General features: G+C 40.8%; 1 long non-coding RNA gene across 2 annotated transcripts in view; it reads right to left on the bottom strand.

Moving 5' to 3' along the window:
* LOC142031984 (uncharacterized) overlaps positions 1-16,740 on the bottom strand; it is a 242,102-nt gene that overhangs the window by 83,595 nt on the left and 141,767 nt on the right. For both annotated transcript variants that reach the window (XR_012650689.1, XR_012650690.1), the window contains exon 3: positions 6,436-6,576. This is a non-coding gene — a long non-coding RNA (uncharacterized LOC142031984). The remainder of the gene's footprint in view (positions 1-6,435; positions 6,577-16,740) is intronic.

Genomic DNA, 16,740 nt, shown 5'->3' on the forward strand with positions numbered 1-16,740 from the left:
GGTGAGTGTTATTACTCATATGTCAGCAATTCTCACATACTCTCTCTGAGTGACACAGATCTACTTGTCTTGCACCTAACTGAGCGGAGCTGAATAGAAAGCAGACAGTCATCAGTGCCCCTTTCCCTCCCATTCCCAGAAGAGAGTGCTTGCAGAGGTGAAACTAGAGATGGTGCTTAGATGCTGCCAAGGCTCACTTTTAGTTTAGAAGCAAAGAGGTTCAGCTGGGGCTGGGCCTAATGCAGCTGAGAAAGAAAAAGGGACAAAGGACTGGGGAAAAAGCACCTATGAATTTTCCATTTACTAACCTACTCTCACTGCTACAAAAACAAGGGTTTATCTCGCAAAACAGTGACATGAAAGAAAGGCTGTAATAGGCTGCTAAATGAAATGCAGATAATATCATTGCAAGTAGACAAAACGTGTTCTTGTATCTCCATTAACTTGTTCTATTCCAAATTGCCTACAACAGGTGGCAGAGTCTGGATGCAATGTATTTTGTACCTTGCAACAGCTGTGAACAGGGTACATGCTGAAATGTTAAAGAGACATTACTTGTCGCAACTGTCTCACATGACCAAGAGCAGTTCCAGAATTCAAAATATTTCCTTGTTCTGAAGTTAAATTGGGCCACTGTGATATTCATTCTGCAATTTAATACTCAAAGGCTTTGAGAAATGAACAGATAGATGGATAGAAAGAAATGGGACTAGAGATCTGCAACATTTTTCACATTTTGATATGTTTGTATGTGATATTAGCACAAGACCAGGTAAAGTGGCTTTTTAATAATCGTATTACAGACTTCAGGGCCCAGTTCTTCAGCTAATACAAGCTGGCATAGTTCTGTTGACTTTAGCTATGATGATTTACATTAGTTGACAGTCTCTCTCTATACACACCTTATGTAATTCCATATTTACAGCTTCATCCAAAGCAAATTATAATGACCAAATTGGAAATGTAGCTAAAATGTCTGTTAACTAACTTCCAAAGTAGAAGCCAAGCAGCTGAGTAACACCAGGTTAGACTGTCTAAAACTACAGCTTTTTCTAAATAATCAGGGGAAACCAAAGGGAGAAATTGGTTGAATGAATGAATGATATAATCAGTGAGCTTCATTTAGAGGTCTTCATAAAACATCCCTTTTTATCCAACTTGAATATAATATATACCTTTTCTCAGATTAATACTGAAGGCTACCCACAGAAATGCACCATTTCATTATTGTCATCAGGAAACAATGCAACATACATGGTTTCTTAGAGAAGACCATAAATACACATTACAGTAACGCCCTTCTTTGTCTATATAGAGCTCTTCCAAATGCAAGGACCCAGAAACAGAAGAGCTTGGGGGTTTTGTGTGCTTTTTTTTTTTTTAAATAAGTGTTCTGAAGCTGGTTTTCATTACTGGCAATGAAATTGTAATAATCAATACATACTTTCAAGGATATAAAGTTAATTTTAAATATGGAACTATGCATATATATAACACAGTTTATCTGCCTTCTAAATTACAAATAAGTCTGGGCAATAGTCCTAGTAGCCATTAATGTTAAATATAACAACTGTTTTCAGAGATTAAACATCCTACAACTTGATGAATGTTATACATTTATTATATTGTTTGTATATAAGATGCATCATACCGTGTTCTGTGCATAAAAGATCAATGGAAGCTTCTAATTTAAACATCGTTTCAAAAGCGATTATAATTCATATTTTACTTAAATCCACCTTAAATAGGAAATGTTTATTCACTGCCCAGAAATCAACCGCTTAAAAAAAACCAAACTGTAGATTCAAGTTTTGCTTCTACCACCATTTATTTTCCTACTTCATTCTAATATTAAAATAAATAGATTTTTAGAAGCCCTACAGGCAAAAATAAATGTACAGATATATCAACATTTTTGTATACATACGTCCATCTGTACATACTTTCATTATTTCTTCATTGATACAGAATTTTTACCCTTAAAAAAGATACTTTATAACTTTTCCTCACTAAAAATTGAGTAAAAAGTAAAAGGTACCACTGAAACTTAGTCTTGTCAGCTGTAGCACAGTGACAGCCAGACAGAGAATCAGTGGCAAGGACACTGAACAAGAAAAGACTATGGGACAAATTGTGGCCACATGGTTTTCATGAAACTCAACCCTCCTAATTTTGAAGCGCACTCCCTGAAATTGGATGAAAAGCAAAGAGTGCATTACAGAACTGCCAGTAACATCTGTTGGTTATGTCTCCGTTTTATTTAAAGGACGTGCTTGTTAGCACAGTTTGCCTTTCCGCAGCCTATGTTGTTAAGGCAGCTTTAGACTTTCAGCATAAGTTAGCCTACTGTACTCTCCGAGAGCATACAAGGCCTGGTCTGCTTAGGAAGGCAGGCTCCGGTGGAGCGGCAGTACCTCTAGTCTTGTTGTCAGTATGGAAAGCAGTCAAGTCTGGATTTCAGGAGAGTATGGAACTGTCACAACCTCTTATGGCTACTGAAATAGCCAGGGTGACTACTGAGCTTCAACTCACAGCCTGTAGACTACACACGGTCCACAATGGGCATGTCCCTGGCCCACTGCTAACAGCATTTCAGTCTGACATGCAACTGGTGGCTGTCCTTGGGCAGGATCTGTTCTTTTCTCTTCACTGTGGAGGGGTGCAAGCATAGCAGTTCGGACACCACTGTCTTGTTATGCCCCTGTTAGCATCTGGACCTGGCTTCTGACCTACTCACAAACACCTTGCTCGAGTACCCTCTTCCTGGGGAGAAGAGTCCATGTTCTGCCAGTTACAAAAACACATGTTCACAGTTTAAACAAGGGGAAGACCCACACTGCCAGTTACAAAAACACATGTTCACAGTTTAAACAAGGGGAAGACCCACACCACCACTGTGAGAGAATAATATCACGAGCATTTTCAGTTTGCAATAAAGTGGAAGCAGAATGGTGGTAATGGCAGATAACAGGCCACAGATTATTTGTTTTGATCACATGTACTTCTATTTTATTTCCAATACAGTCCAGTTAACAAGCCACTTGAAGAGTCTTGATGTGCAAATGGCCTTAAACACCAGTACTTGCCCTTTTCCAGACTAATCAAGCTCCTCACTGATATGCTCCCATCATCTCTGCAGCAAAACAGGACTAATTTCAGAATCAGTGAAACGGCACTTTGAAGAGACCTTCAAAGTAGCCTTGTTGATTTACTGGTTGGACTCAGATCTCGAGGCTCCTCCATTTTGTTAGCTTTTCTTCAAAGTACTTCTGTTGCATTTACTGAATTATTTCATTTCTGTGTTTATGGTAAACTATTAAAACATCAAAGAAAAAGTACAGAGGTTCCATTAAAATGACACATCAGATTCAGTCTTAATACCTATGAATAACCTCCAACATTTTATCAATAGCGCACCATCGGCTTTGCACCAGGCTACCATTCAAAAAATCTTAACGACATCAAGACATTAACAAATCCCACATACTAGCACAGGATCCAACCACATTAACTCTTGCTTACAGGTCATCAGATCAGCTCTCTCTGTTTTGTATTGCAATTGCAGAAAGCAGCTTCCCAGACATCCAGCCTTTCCCTGTGGAGGGGGGACAGGACTGCTCTCTCCACCATGCTGCTTGCAACAAGAGCTTCACCACAGCAGGGTGCTCTGGGAGGCCCCCTGCAGAGGTGCTGTGGGCACCACAGCTGTGTCATCAGGACATTGGAACAGACTTGAGATCTTCATTTAGAGCCCCATCCTGGTGCAGGGCCCCACTCCTTTCACTCATCCCCTGTATATATGTTACTGAAAAACGAGTAATACAGAGCTCTTCTCATACCAGCAATAAAGAGTTCTTAGGGACAGTTTCTTGAGCCTACATATTTTTTCCAGTATAACTTAAGGATACTGAAGGCCTATTAGCCCATAAAAGGCTGAAACGTAGCTATCCTAGAAGGTGACCACGCTTAGCATCTTGAACCTTCAGAACCCCTGTGCCTCAGTTCTTCAGCCATAAAATGAGGATAAAAACGTATTTCCCTAACTCACAGGAATGTGAAAATCAAAACTGCAAGGTATCCTGCTTACAAGGTAACAAGGATAATAAACATTCTCTAGAGTACTAAATGAAAAAATAATCTTGGCAAATAAAATGTTTTGGTTTAGCACTCCCTGGCTACTCAAATTAAACATTCACTGAAAACAGTGTAAAAGGTATAAAGGTCAAGAAACTCAAAGTTTTAACAGGCCTGATAATATTTACTTCACCCTTCTACTACCCTAACTGGGCAGTCCCCTTAGGGCACTGGTTGATCTTATATACAGTAAAACACACGCTGCAGAACAGCGAGTGGAATTATGGATTAGAGTATCAGCTTCTGAATTCTCTATTGCTAATGGATTTAAATCTGAACTTTATTGTTAGGTTTTTTTAAGGTGTTTTTTCTGTGCCTAAGTTCTGAACCATTACGCACACGTACATTCTCCTAAAACTGCCAGGTAACTTGGTTCACTTCTGGAACTGAAATGTAACCTTTAATTTTACAGCCTATACTTTAGAAAATTACGCATTTGAGCGGCTGAGACTTTTGGAAGGTGGGAGTGGTACACCAACCACATAAGAAGTGGAAAGCCACAAGGGAATTCTTTGTGCTGTGAATAATGAGTCAGGAGTACAGTTATGAAAAGCACATATCCCACTCTCATCAATGTGGTGACTCTTTCCTAAAGCTCTTCTCATCCTCTGCAGCCACTGGTAAAATGCACAGACATAACCTCAGATCCACTATAAACAAATGAAATGTAAATGTCAGTGTGGTTGTAGCTATGTCCCCTAGAGCTGATTTTGCCACAGGATTAGACTGAATGTAAATAAGAGGGAAAAGTATAGCACTTTGAAAGAAACATGTCAATTTAAATTAGATAAGGCTTCTTATTTTATCTTACAAACTATGATCCAAGTAAGATTCTCTGGCTTTCTGCCAAGCAACTGGGCAACAGGCACTGAAGACCAATAAGTGTTTGCCTTTTGTGACATTTGAAAATCTTTGGATTAATTCACAGCCCACTATTTGCAACCCAACTCAACAACAGCCCACTGCTGAGCTCTTATTGCCTGTCCCTTTGGTGTCTGGTATACCTTGCTAAACAGAGCATCCCCAGAAGCAAACCTCCCTGGGAGCAAGGTCACATAGGCAAGTAGATACAGGATGACTGCCAGCCTCCTACGCACTAGGGATACTTTATACAGACCGTGTAAGTATGTATATAGACACTCTCCCCCTCCCCAAACACCACACCCTGGAACAGCTGAAAGAACAGGCCTTAACTCTGCTGTAACTTGTCCAGCATGTTCGGGTTTGTAGCCTCCGTTTGACTCAGACAAGGTTTAGTTCCGATTAAACCTGCCACAGTTGGTTTGCTTCCCTAGACAAGTAAAAATTTATTGATGCACACTCATCAGTGCATTCTAAAACTTCAAAGATGACCTCGAATAAGCAGGACAAGTCTGCACAGCTATAAGTATTATTACATGAATATAATCTTTCTATCTTCAGGAATAAACAATTTAAGAACCATTATTTATAGCGTGTGGTGGTGCTAGATTGTTTTAACTTACAGAAAACATTGTTCTTAATAGTATGGCTTCCCCAAAATTAGCATAAGCACTCTTTTCCTTTAGAAATCTGGGCTAAATATGAGCCCGTATAGATCTCCTTCAAGGTTTGGGTCTCAGCTCTTCAGGAATTTTGATTTGTGATTCTTGAAATACTATTTAGCCTGATCCTACACTTTTTCACAAAATCTTTGGTGGGAAATATATACATAGAGAGAGTTTTCTAAATGAACTGGTTTAGCTCTATTGCTATGTACTGAACATAATACTGTGCACAAATACAGTTTTGGGGGGAGATATGGTTACAGATGGACATCCCTGGGCCATGGATTAGTCTAGCTTGCTTTGACCCACTGATTACAGCCCAAGCACACCTCAACCCCTTTTGCAGGTTGACAGTGCAAAAATGGCCTCTGAACAGAGGCTTCTGCAGCATCAAATGGAATAAAAGAGTTGTGGTCATTTCTAAAGTAATTGTTTTATAAAGTATTATAAATAGTAATAATATTTACATTTAAATAGCTAATATTTCAAAGGACAAGATATCCATCTGATCAGTATATGCTTTGAATTTCACACGGCATTATTAGGAATGTTTTCTCAGCACACGTAAACCAAGATTAGAGCTTTTTCATTACAATATTCATATTGAAGCCTATGACAGTCATCAGACAACACACTACTGGGAAGTGACATCTCTGACATTGGTAATATTGAGCCATCAGCATCAACAGAACAATATCTTTCTTGTTTGATACTGTTTTAAGGCAAGAGTATGACAATTATACAAGGAGATACACACAACAACAAAAAGACTTACTGGAAGCACCAAAGCGAGTTGGTGGGTGGTAAGACCCACAAGGCTGAAGGAACTGCTACCACTGGGGGTGAGCCTGCATTACCCATCTTTCTTCTCTCAGTGTGGGCAGCACTGGACACTGTAGCATGAGTGAATGCAGACCTGTCCAGTGGGCAATAATAAAATAAGGAGTGAGATCAAATCAAAACAGGAATGCAGACATTTTATCCCATTCCCTTAATCACTTGATTGTTAAACCTGCTGTGATTGCCTTGGGCAAGGTTTGACCCACTGACTGTCCTGAAATCAAATATGGTGATACATTTTGGAAAGTACAAGCTCTACGTGCACATCTCGGACACTTTTCAGAGACATTTAGTTCAAGTAAACTGCCATGGAATAAGCACTATTACATTTCTTCCTATACTATATCCTGCAACTTAGTCACATTCTGGTTCAAACTTTTGACTCATTCAATTTTTATGCTGGTTATTCATTTTATAATCCAGTTGTTATATGTTCACTTTCATTACTTATTTTCTTTTGCAATCATCCTAGGATAGGGACTAATTATTTTAATAGCTCTCATTACAACATGCTGGTGCACTTGCTTTTCTTTTTTAAATGGAGTTATGTTTATGCAACCTCTTCTCACTGAACCACAAGAGAAATGGCAAACTCCATTATGGGCTATAGAAATAAACAGTGCTTTTAGCAAACTTTTCAACAACAAATCAGGGAAATGGGAGTAAGCATGATGAAAGGGTTGGAAAGGCTCATGCCAAGGAATTAAAACGACACAAAATACTGCAACATCACTGCATCTAACTACACTGAAAAGGTTTTAAAGTCAACAAAAGCTTGACAATAGGACCACTATACAAATAACTTTATCAAATACACAAGCCTGAAGAGGACATGTGGGTACAACTTAGAACAGGAGCAAATGTTAAAGCCAAAATAAAATAACCCCTGTATGTATGCATACACATCTGCATGTGTAATCATCTAAACTTCTCATCTCCAAGGTGAGAAATTTTGATGAGCAAATAGATTTTCCCTTACCTTACCCACATCTTTCCTGCTTGCACAGCCCTGACTATAAATAGTCCCTTCTGCAAATGGCTTCTGAAGCCCTGGAAGGAGGAGGATCATCTTGAGAAGGGGAAGGAAGTTCCTTTAGAAAAAATGAAGAGACAAAGATAGATGTCCAGATACTTGGACACAACAGATATTTACACTGCTAGCTGAACTTACAGACCTACTCTGTCATGGGTATCCATTTGTTCATGCCTGCATCTGTCACACACACGTTTCACTGAATAAATGTGTGCTGGAGAGTACAAATGTCCAGAGGTTCCCCTATCAAAAATCCCCATGTTTGCTCACCCTGCTAAAAGCAAACAAACCAACCGAGCATGGACTCAGAGAGGAATGCAGATTGGTAGGGACCTCTGAAAGTCTCTGGGCTACCTTGAAAGCTCAGTCAAATGGCACAGGACCTCTTCCTGTGAAGTCTTGAGTGTCTCCAGGGATGGATTTTCTGCAGGCCCTGCTGGGACAGCCTGACCCAGGGCTTAACCACCCTCTTTGGGAAACTTTTTTTCCTAATACTCAGCCAGCTCTGCCCTTGCTCCAACTTGTTGGCTCCTGTCCTTTTGCTGTATACACCTCTGAGAAGAGTCTGCCTCTGTCTTCTCTGTGGCCTCTGAGGGGTATTTGAAGAGAACAGTTCCTCTCCCTCAGTTCGCTCTTTTCCATGCTGAACCACCTCTGTGGCCCTGCTCTGGGCTTTCTCCAGGCTGTCAATATTGCTCTTGTTCCAGGGGGTCCCCAAACCGGACACGTGGTATTCCAGATGAAGCCTCCCAAACTGCTGAGCAGAGGCTAATAGTCCCTTCCCTGTACTTGGCAGCTACGCTCTTGCTCAGGATGTGATCGGCCTTCAGCACTGCAGGGGTACACTCCTGACTCGTGCTTTCCTTCTTGTCCACCGGGACTCAGTCCCTTCTCAGCAGGGCTGCCACTGGCCTGCCAGCCCCAGGCTGTGCCTTGAGCTTCCTCAGGTTCCTGGCAGGCCATCCCTCCAGCTTGCCAGGGGCCTTCTGAATGACAGGCAGGGACCTGTGTCAGGGTCCTTCCCAAGGACTGTGACCTTCCAGCATGTCAACAACCCCCTCCAAGTTGGTGTCACCTGAGAACCTCCTGAGAGTACAGTTTGTCCTGTTGATCAGGTTGTTGCTGCAGATATTCAGTAGTGCCAGCCCCAGAAGTGACTTATGAGGAACACTACTTATAATGAGCCTGCAGCCAAAGGACTAATCACTGGCCTTTTAAGCGTGATAGTTAGCCAGTTTTTCGCCCATTTTGTAATTCTACCCATTTTAGTCTGTAATTCCTCAAGTTAACTATGGGGATACTACACAAGACCGTGTTGAAAGCCTTCCTAAAATAAATTCACTGCTCTCCCCTCATTCACAGAGCCAGTCATTTCAACACAGAAGTCATTCAGGTTGATCACCTACAGTTTGCCCTTCAAAATATTCATTGGCTTTTCCTGATCCCCTTCTCATCCTCCACGTGCCTTGTAATAGTGTCTATGAGAATTTGCTCCATAATTTTCAGGGCTTAGGGGACATAAGCCTGTCCAACTTGTAGTTTGCCAGATGTCTTTTTTGAAACTGGGTGCACCATTTCTGTCTTTCCAGTCAACAGAAACCTCCCCTGATTGCTATGACCTCACAAAAGTAAGAACTCAGCTTTACAATGACATTTGCCAGCTTCATCAGCATCCTTAGATGCGATCTGTCTTATTTGATGGACTTATACATCCAACTTACTTAACATAGTCCTTAACTTGGTCCTCCCTACCATGGATAGAAACTCTGTTCCCCAAAACCTCTGTGGCTAGGCACAGAGATCTGGGAGTCCTACACACACTTAGCTGCTGTAAATACACACACAAACACAGGCACCGCATCCAGAGTACTCAATCAAATGGCAACTATATATATAAACCTGCCTGCTTGTCACTGGTAGCAAACCAGACAATTAAATACAGCAAGAGACATAATTAAACACCTTACAGTACATGAGGGGACTTTGTCAGCATGCGGATACTGGCCTAAAAGAGCACTGTTTACCTGAGAACAGAAAGATATGCCCACAAACCATCTAATCCCAGAGGACTTTATACTTAGCTACTAATAAGTGCAACGTGGTATTCATAAGGAACTATGCTGATGGTGAATGCTTGCAATGAGCTCATTGTCCAGTCAGTGCATCTCATGCTGAGAAAACGAAGCCAGATTTGGACATTTGCCAGTTCAAATTTCAGTTTGAATTCTGTGCCTTTTTCTTGTTTTCCAAGCTCTGTTACCCTGCATGTGTGCTGTGTTTGAAGCATATTGACACCCTCCGCCTTGATGCAGCTGGCACCCCAGATCAATTACTGGACGCCCATCTTGAAAACACTTGAAAGGAAAACCACAGGGCAGACGATATGGTTGGCTCTCAAGCCTGCTGGATATTGGCTGACCCAGCATAGCTTCATCCCAGTGGAGTTCCTTTATTTTGTATTTCTTCTCTGAAAACCGTGGAGATTTCCAAATATCCTGTGTACTAATTCGATTTTCCAGTGGCTATCACAACATTGACATGGTAATTAAAAACATCATTTTCTAAGATGCACTCCGAACTTTGAAAGCAGCCTTTTTTTTGGTTCATATAATTTAGTCTGATCTACTTCCAATTCTCAACTTCCTTTTGATCTTCCTCTGCAGAGATGCTCAGAGTAGCACTACTGCAGGGTGGTGATTCTGATCAGTAACCAATAAACACTATCGGCACTCAGACTTTATTTGGCTTTTGTTATAGTTCCTCAAGATCCAGTTTGGATTAAAGCCCACCCCACTGCATATACAGATAGATTAAAAGAGGTTCCCAGTTTTGTACAGCTTAGCCAAAAAAGCAAATGATCATCACTCACTGCAGGAGTGACTGCTCTATTGAAAATGAGGCTTCCAGCACTGATTATGCAAACAAACCCAGTGGCAGTTGGACAACTCTTGCTGACAGCAGTCAGTGAGCTTAGGCTGTTGCTATCACATACATGCAGCAGCTCTGAAAAAGATGTGCAAACTAAAGCCCTGCTTTCCACCACTAAGGGGGACAGACTCCTATACTCCTAATGAGTAAAGACAGTAATATCCTGCTATATCACGACACTGAGTATACCAGCAGTGACAGCAGTTCTGAAGCAAGCTCTCCCTGCTTCTCTGCTCCCCAGACAGCTCCTCCTTAGATGCCAAGGTACAGTAAAGCCCTGTGCCTGAAGCTTGATGTCAGTTCACAGTATTAATGAAGCCATTAAGGGTTTTAATTTTAGAGAGTGCTTTATGGTTTTGATATCTGGTTAGCTTCTAATCAGGTAAATCTAATGTGAGGAAGAACTAAAAAAGATTCTCTCTCTGTTCATTTTGTCTGCACATGGTCACGCATGGTAGTTTTATCTTTATTTAAATACTAATTAAAAGAGACAGTTCTACATTATGAGTATCTCCTCATACTTCATGCATAGCTGACATTTTTACATATTCATAGCCAACTTGAAGGCAAACAGAAGGACCTGGCTACTAGCATTTTTCATTAAGAGGCAAGTGAGCATTCTTCTCCCCTTAGTATTAAGTTTTGTCATGATTTAAAGGACACCAAGTGAAGGGAAGATGAACTGCTTGTCACTACTGTGTGTTCCACAAAATTAGCATTTATGCATCAGGAAAAAAACCTGCTTGTTACATTGAAACACCTAATGACATTTTCCATTAATATTCAGTCCTTTGTTCTCACTTCTCTCTGGTTCTGGCAGCAATTCCCCATGACCACTGCATAAGGTTTCATTAGGTTACTTATCCTTGAGAAGCACTTTCATTTGCCATAGAAATGACTGGAAGGATAACTTAGTTGCTCAGTAGTGGGCTCTTCTCTCCCTCCCCCCTCCTACTGGTTTCATTTAATTTAAGGAAAACAATAAGAGAGACTTAACTCCACTTCTTCCCCTCTCTTTCAGATATGATGAAAATAAGATAAAAACCCTCTGCCGGGTCTGTCACTAAAATTTCAGTTTATTTATTATGAAATAACATGGTTTTCCCACGGGAGCAAGCTATTCAGCTTCTCCTGTCATCATCATATACTAAAAGGGAGGGAGAATTGTATACTTTTGATCAATAAATTCTTTTGTATCAATAAATGTGAAAATTTCAGGTAAGATGTTTCTTGTATATTATTCAGGAGAACAATTTGTAAATGACCTACTGACTGGCTTATTCTTCCCCTATAGGAACCTCTGTGCACTACTGCCAGTACCGCTAAGAGTATTTCTGGGAGAGACAATAAAGAATCCTGACAACCATTTGGGCATCTCTTCTTTCCTTCCCCCCCTGCATCGCTTCTTTTTTCCTTTTCCTGTCTAAAAAAAAAGTCCTCTTTCTCTTGGCTGTATTTTGTATTCTGCTTTTTGTTTCCTTATTTGCCCCTATTCTTTATTACCCTCCCCCACAAGAGCTTGTGGGCCTTCCTCCCTCCCTCTCTCCCTCACTGTGAATGCCATTACCCTAGGGACATCAGGAAAATTTCCAGATGTAAACAAAAACATAAATCCCTTTGCTTCTCTGCTCCTAGTTTCTTCTCTTCTGTATTATACCTCCCCCACCCTCCCCTCGCTTCATAAGTACTTTTGTATGTTTAGCCACCTGCAGAGACTGAGGGTGGAAGACATGAAATCAGAAGCAAACAAAACCTCTGCTTGCTTTAGCTCAGTCAGTAATAGCACCATTAGCTTATTGAACTCCAGGATATATCATGTCACAGTTCATGATTCCCGGTCTCTCAATTGCTCTTGCATTGTTTATATCCCGAGTCAGAGTCTTTCAGATAATTTAGGCTTAATCATTCTTCTGCAGCAATAGTCTTACGGGTGCCATTTAATCAAATCTATCAGTCAAGCTACGAGACATCTGAGGTTTCAGAGGAACTACCAGACAGTGACTTAGCATTTAGTTACTCATGGGAGTAAAAGTGTTATTTGTGCTTCAGCTTGGTGAAAATGCTAAATGACAAGGAAGCTGAGTGACCTGAGGTATCTGTATCTGTTTTCTTGGTTTGGGAGCAGGGAGCTCAACCGGATAGCAGAAATACGGGAATGAGGAAAGAATCCTGACCTCAAACAGCAGCCATGAACCAACCACTCTGTGCACACAATTTGCTTGGCTTCCTTCTGTGACCGGACCAATGCAGACAGAAAACCAAGCAAGTACTAGTCATTAAAACTGTAAATAACTGAAACAAAACCCCTTATTCCAATGTATTGCTACAGCATCTGTCATCTGAATGCTTTCGAGAAGTATTTTACAACATGGATGTACTTATTCTTATGCTCCCTCTTCCTCTGTAATTGGCGTGAGAGGAGAAGTCGTCATCCACAGGCAGGAAGACGAGTCAGCACCGCCATGTGATTTGTATAATATCATCATTCCATAAACAAAGAATAAAAACCTCAATAGCCTGATCTTTAGGTCATGCTTGATCTACCACCTCAGTCTTGCAAAGTCATCAAAGCAAAATACTGGGGGAGTGGTCTAAGAGCCCATGCTGCAGAGAACTGTACCCTTTATTTCAGATTTGTTTTTAAAGACTTAAAAATACTGAGGGAGGTTCCAATCATTTAGTACAATTTTTTTTTTTTTTTTAAACCCACACACATATACTCTTACTCTTGTTTTGTGGTAGGAAACATTATATTTAAGCACTGGTTGGCAAGGAAACCAGCCTCTAATGTGTTGTCTGCCAATTCAGACACACAGTCAGCACAGATATACATGTATTCTCTACAGCCCAAAAGAAAAAAACTGAAGAAAATCTAATCTTCCATTGTTTTTATTTATGAAAATGGTACTTAAGCATTTTTTTATCTGTTTTTGATTGGATGGAATAGTATCACATATGACCTGGCTCTGGCTTTAATGCTCCTGGCAATACTAGAAAATTTATTTACTTTAGATGAGAATTAGTAATTTCCCAAATCTAATTTATATCACTGACTCAAACACTTTTAAAAAGGTTGGTCAAATCCTCTTCCTCCATCGTCTCACCTGGCTGACAACTTTTAGAGAAGTAATATTTAGCAATCAACAACCTTTTTCATACTTTTTACATATTACAGCAGGATGAGAAGCTCATTCCTGTGAAAGAAACTTTCTCAGGCTTTGCAGAAAAAAATGTTTTGCTTCTAGATCACATACAACCTACAGAGAGCCAAGGAATTTAATTCATTAGTACCTGCAAATTTCTCTAAAGCATAGAATACTATTAATCTTTGGATTATGGATGGGGAAACCAGTACAAAAATAATTAAGCTTCACAAAGTACTTGCAGCAAAACAAGGAACAGAACTAACACCTCAAAGGTAACAGCTCTGCATCTGGATTCAACAACCAACCTTCCCTAAAGAGTCTCCATGCTCCTGATTCATGGTGTTAGTAAGCATATGGAATAGTTTACCCACCGTGTCACCCTCCAGGAGACAACTCCCTCTTCACTTTTCAGAGAATCCTGTGGGTGGCTAAGTGTTTCCTGCCCAACACTGTTGCCTGGTCCTTGGGAGGTCGCCAACAGCTGTCTGTCCTGAGACCTTCCCTTGCACCGTTTGAATTACAAGTACAACATTCATCTGGTTTGCTTTCAAACCTTGTACGATAGACATACATATCTACATCATCCACTTCCTCTCCCTAGTGTCTTACTCCCGCACTAAGCCTCAGCTCTGTTTGTGAACCATAGAGGGATCAGCATCCTGGGGTACCAGACTGTATTCAATGTTCTCTCTCACAGTCCATCAAAGTTATGAATTTACAATTCCTCACAAATACAAGGGACTAAAGCATGCTGATGGCACAACTCTGTTTTCTAGTATTTGTTGCTTTTCACCTAAGGCATATCTGCCTGGAGTCTGTCAGGTTGTAGCTACTGTTCAAAAGCTGCTGCATTTTTGTCTGTTCTCATACAGCCCCGCCTTGCCCATGAACCTGGTCAAGTTGGTTGTCTACAACAGTAGCCAGGAGAAATTCAAGAGGTGAGGATGCTACCTCTAAGCAGAATTTCTTTGGGCTGGGTCTCTGGGATCCTTTAAAAAGTAGAGGAAACTGTTAGGGAGGGTGTCTGCTCAGTGTACTCTCTAGATGCCTTTGTTCTGCTGCTGTGCACTAAAAGTTGTCCTTAGTTTCATGTTCTTCGTGTCCTGGAATGAATGAAAGCAAGACTGCAGTGCCTTTTATCATCCCTAGGTTAATTGGCCTTATCCTCAGTTTCACTTGCAGGTAGCTGGCAACCATGTATACTAAAATGCACATCTTCACATTTTTCTGGCAATCTCCACTCATTTTTTAAAAATACCTGTTTCTATCTTCAGTGACAGAACTAAGAGAGCAGCACTTCCCAAACAGTAGTTTCAGCACACAATGGCGTCCACAGCTGTTTTCCAAAATAGGGTTTGCCACATTTGCTTTGACCACATTTTTCTGTTTAAAAAGAGCATGTTTACCATTATTTGAAGGGATGGAATGAAGTGCTTTTGAAGTAATCGGTCTGCGTGGGAAATCAAAAATGCCGTTTAGGAAACAGACAGTGCACTACTTGTTTACACATCTGTTCAGAAATGAGCTTACGCTTGCTCATTCACACCACCAACCTTGACCCATTGCTTAGCAGTGCAGTTGAGCGTAAGGAATTCAGCTACCTAACCAGCATGTTACTAACCATGAAAACATTTATGGCAGTGCCTGCCACTTTTGTTGGCCAACAGGTAACAACAGCAAGTAACCAGCAGCCTCAAATGCTACCTTAACTGTGGTAGCGGTGGCTTAAATTTATATGTTTTCATTTCATAAGGTTTCAAGCAACGCTGAAAAGTCTCATACCCATGAGCTGTGAATGAGCTGGGCACATATCTATTTAGTGATACTTTATGGCAAGTATATTAAAAAACCCACTCTTCAGCTGTTTATTGCCTTGAATGAATAAAATTCATATTTGTTCTAAGATTCTAGATGTTCTTGGAAACCTGTAATCCAGCTTTAGAAACTGTAATGGTTTGGAAAATGAGGTTCATAGGTTCATTTGTCACAATGCCAGAGACAACTCAGCCCATTAAAATCATGCCCATACATGTCGAAGACACTGTCAAAAACAAGAATGAGTTGAGTGAGATGCCGAAACATTGCAAACAAAGTGAAAGTATGCTGTGCTCTGACTACCATTAGAGAAATAAATGCTTCTTTCAGAAGGCAATGGCACTAATAGGAGAGAGGCTGTGGACAGACAGGCAAATCTGAGAAAACTATGAATACTAAGGATAGTAAAGTAAGGAACAGGTTGCCTAAACTGTTCTTAAATGCCTACACTACTATGCTATTTCCATAGGCAAATGTCTTTCAAGAATACTTAGATAAAGCTGATCCTGTTACAGAGCAGAGAAAAAAAAAATGCAGCCATCTCCAGGCCTTTGCTGGGGAAAGTTCCAGTGTAACCACCACCAGCTCCTTGCCAGTTTACTCTGCCTGCCTCCATTACTTCTACCTTCTCGCTGAGTTCATGCATCCTCAGACTCATGTTCAACCTGCAGACCCTGTCTCCCTGTGTCCTGAAGCCCTGCAGCTAACTCCTCACAGCAGTGCCTTAAAACTGGGGTAGGACTATGAGAAAATAAAATGTTAGAGTTGATGCTGAGGCCTCCTCGGTGTGGAAGAGAGACCCTGCTGCTTCAACTTGCTTTTTTTTCAGACTGTGTCCCTTTGTTATCTCCTGGTAGCACTGCCTTCCTCTGACAGTACAGTCATGGGTACACAGCCCAGGTTAACGAGGCAGGAACAGCCTTTTACTTTGTGCTCTGTTGCATGTCTTGGCTTTAATATCAGTGCTTCTCACTAGGAAGAACTGATGGGCTAGGCAATCTCTCAATAACCCTTCCAGCCATATTTCCATTATTCTGTTCTCCTGTGATTTACTAACAATAAGCTACATTCATGACAACTGAATCAGAGACTGAAAGGAAGGAAAAATCCCTAAAATAAGGGGGGGGATGTTAAAGAGAGGAAGAAAATCTTTATTACAAAGAAATACAATGGCCCAAACATTCAAACATGGCTGTTGAAAGTTTGCCTACAATCCTGAATTTTATAAGTGCTGAGTACTTTCATCTGCCATTAATTGTTAGCTTGGTACTTGCAAGTTCCATCACTGAATTAACTGCTCTGAAAAGCAAGACCCATA

This window comes from Buteo buteo, chromosome 1, assembly GCF_964188355.1.
Source record: "Buteo buteo chromosome 1, bButBut1.hap1.1, whole genome shotgun sequence".
Taxonomy (NCBI): Eukaryota; Metazoa; Chordata; class Aves; order Accipitriformes; family Accipitridae; genus Buteo; species Buteo buteo.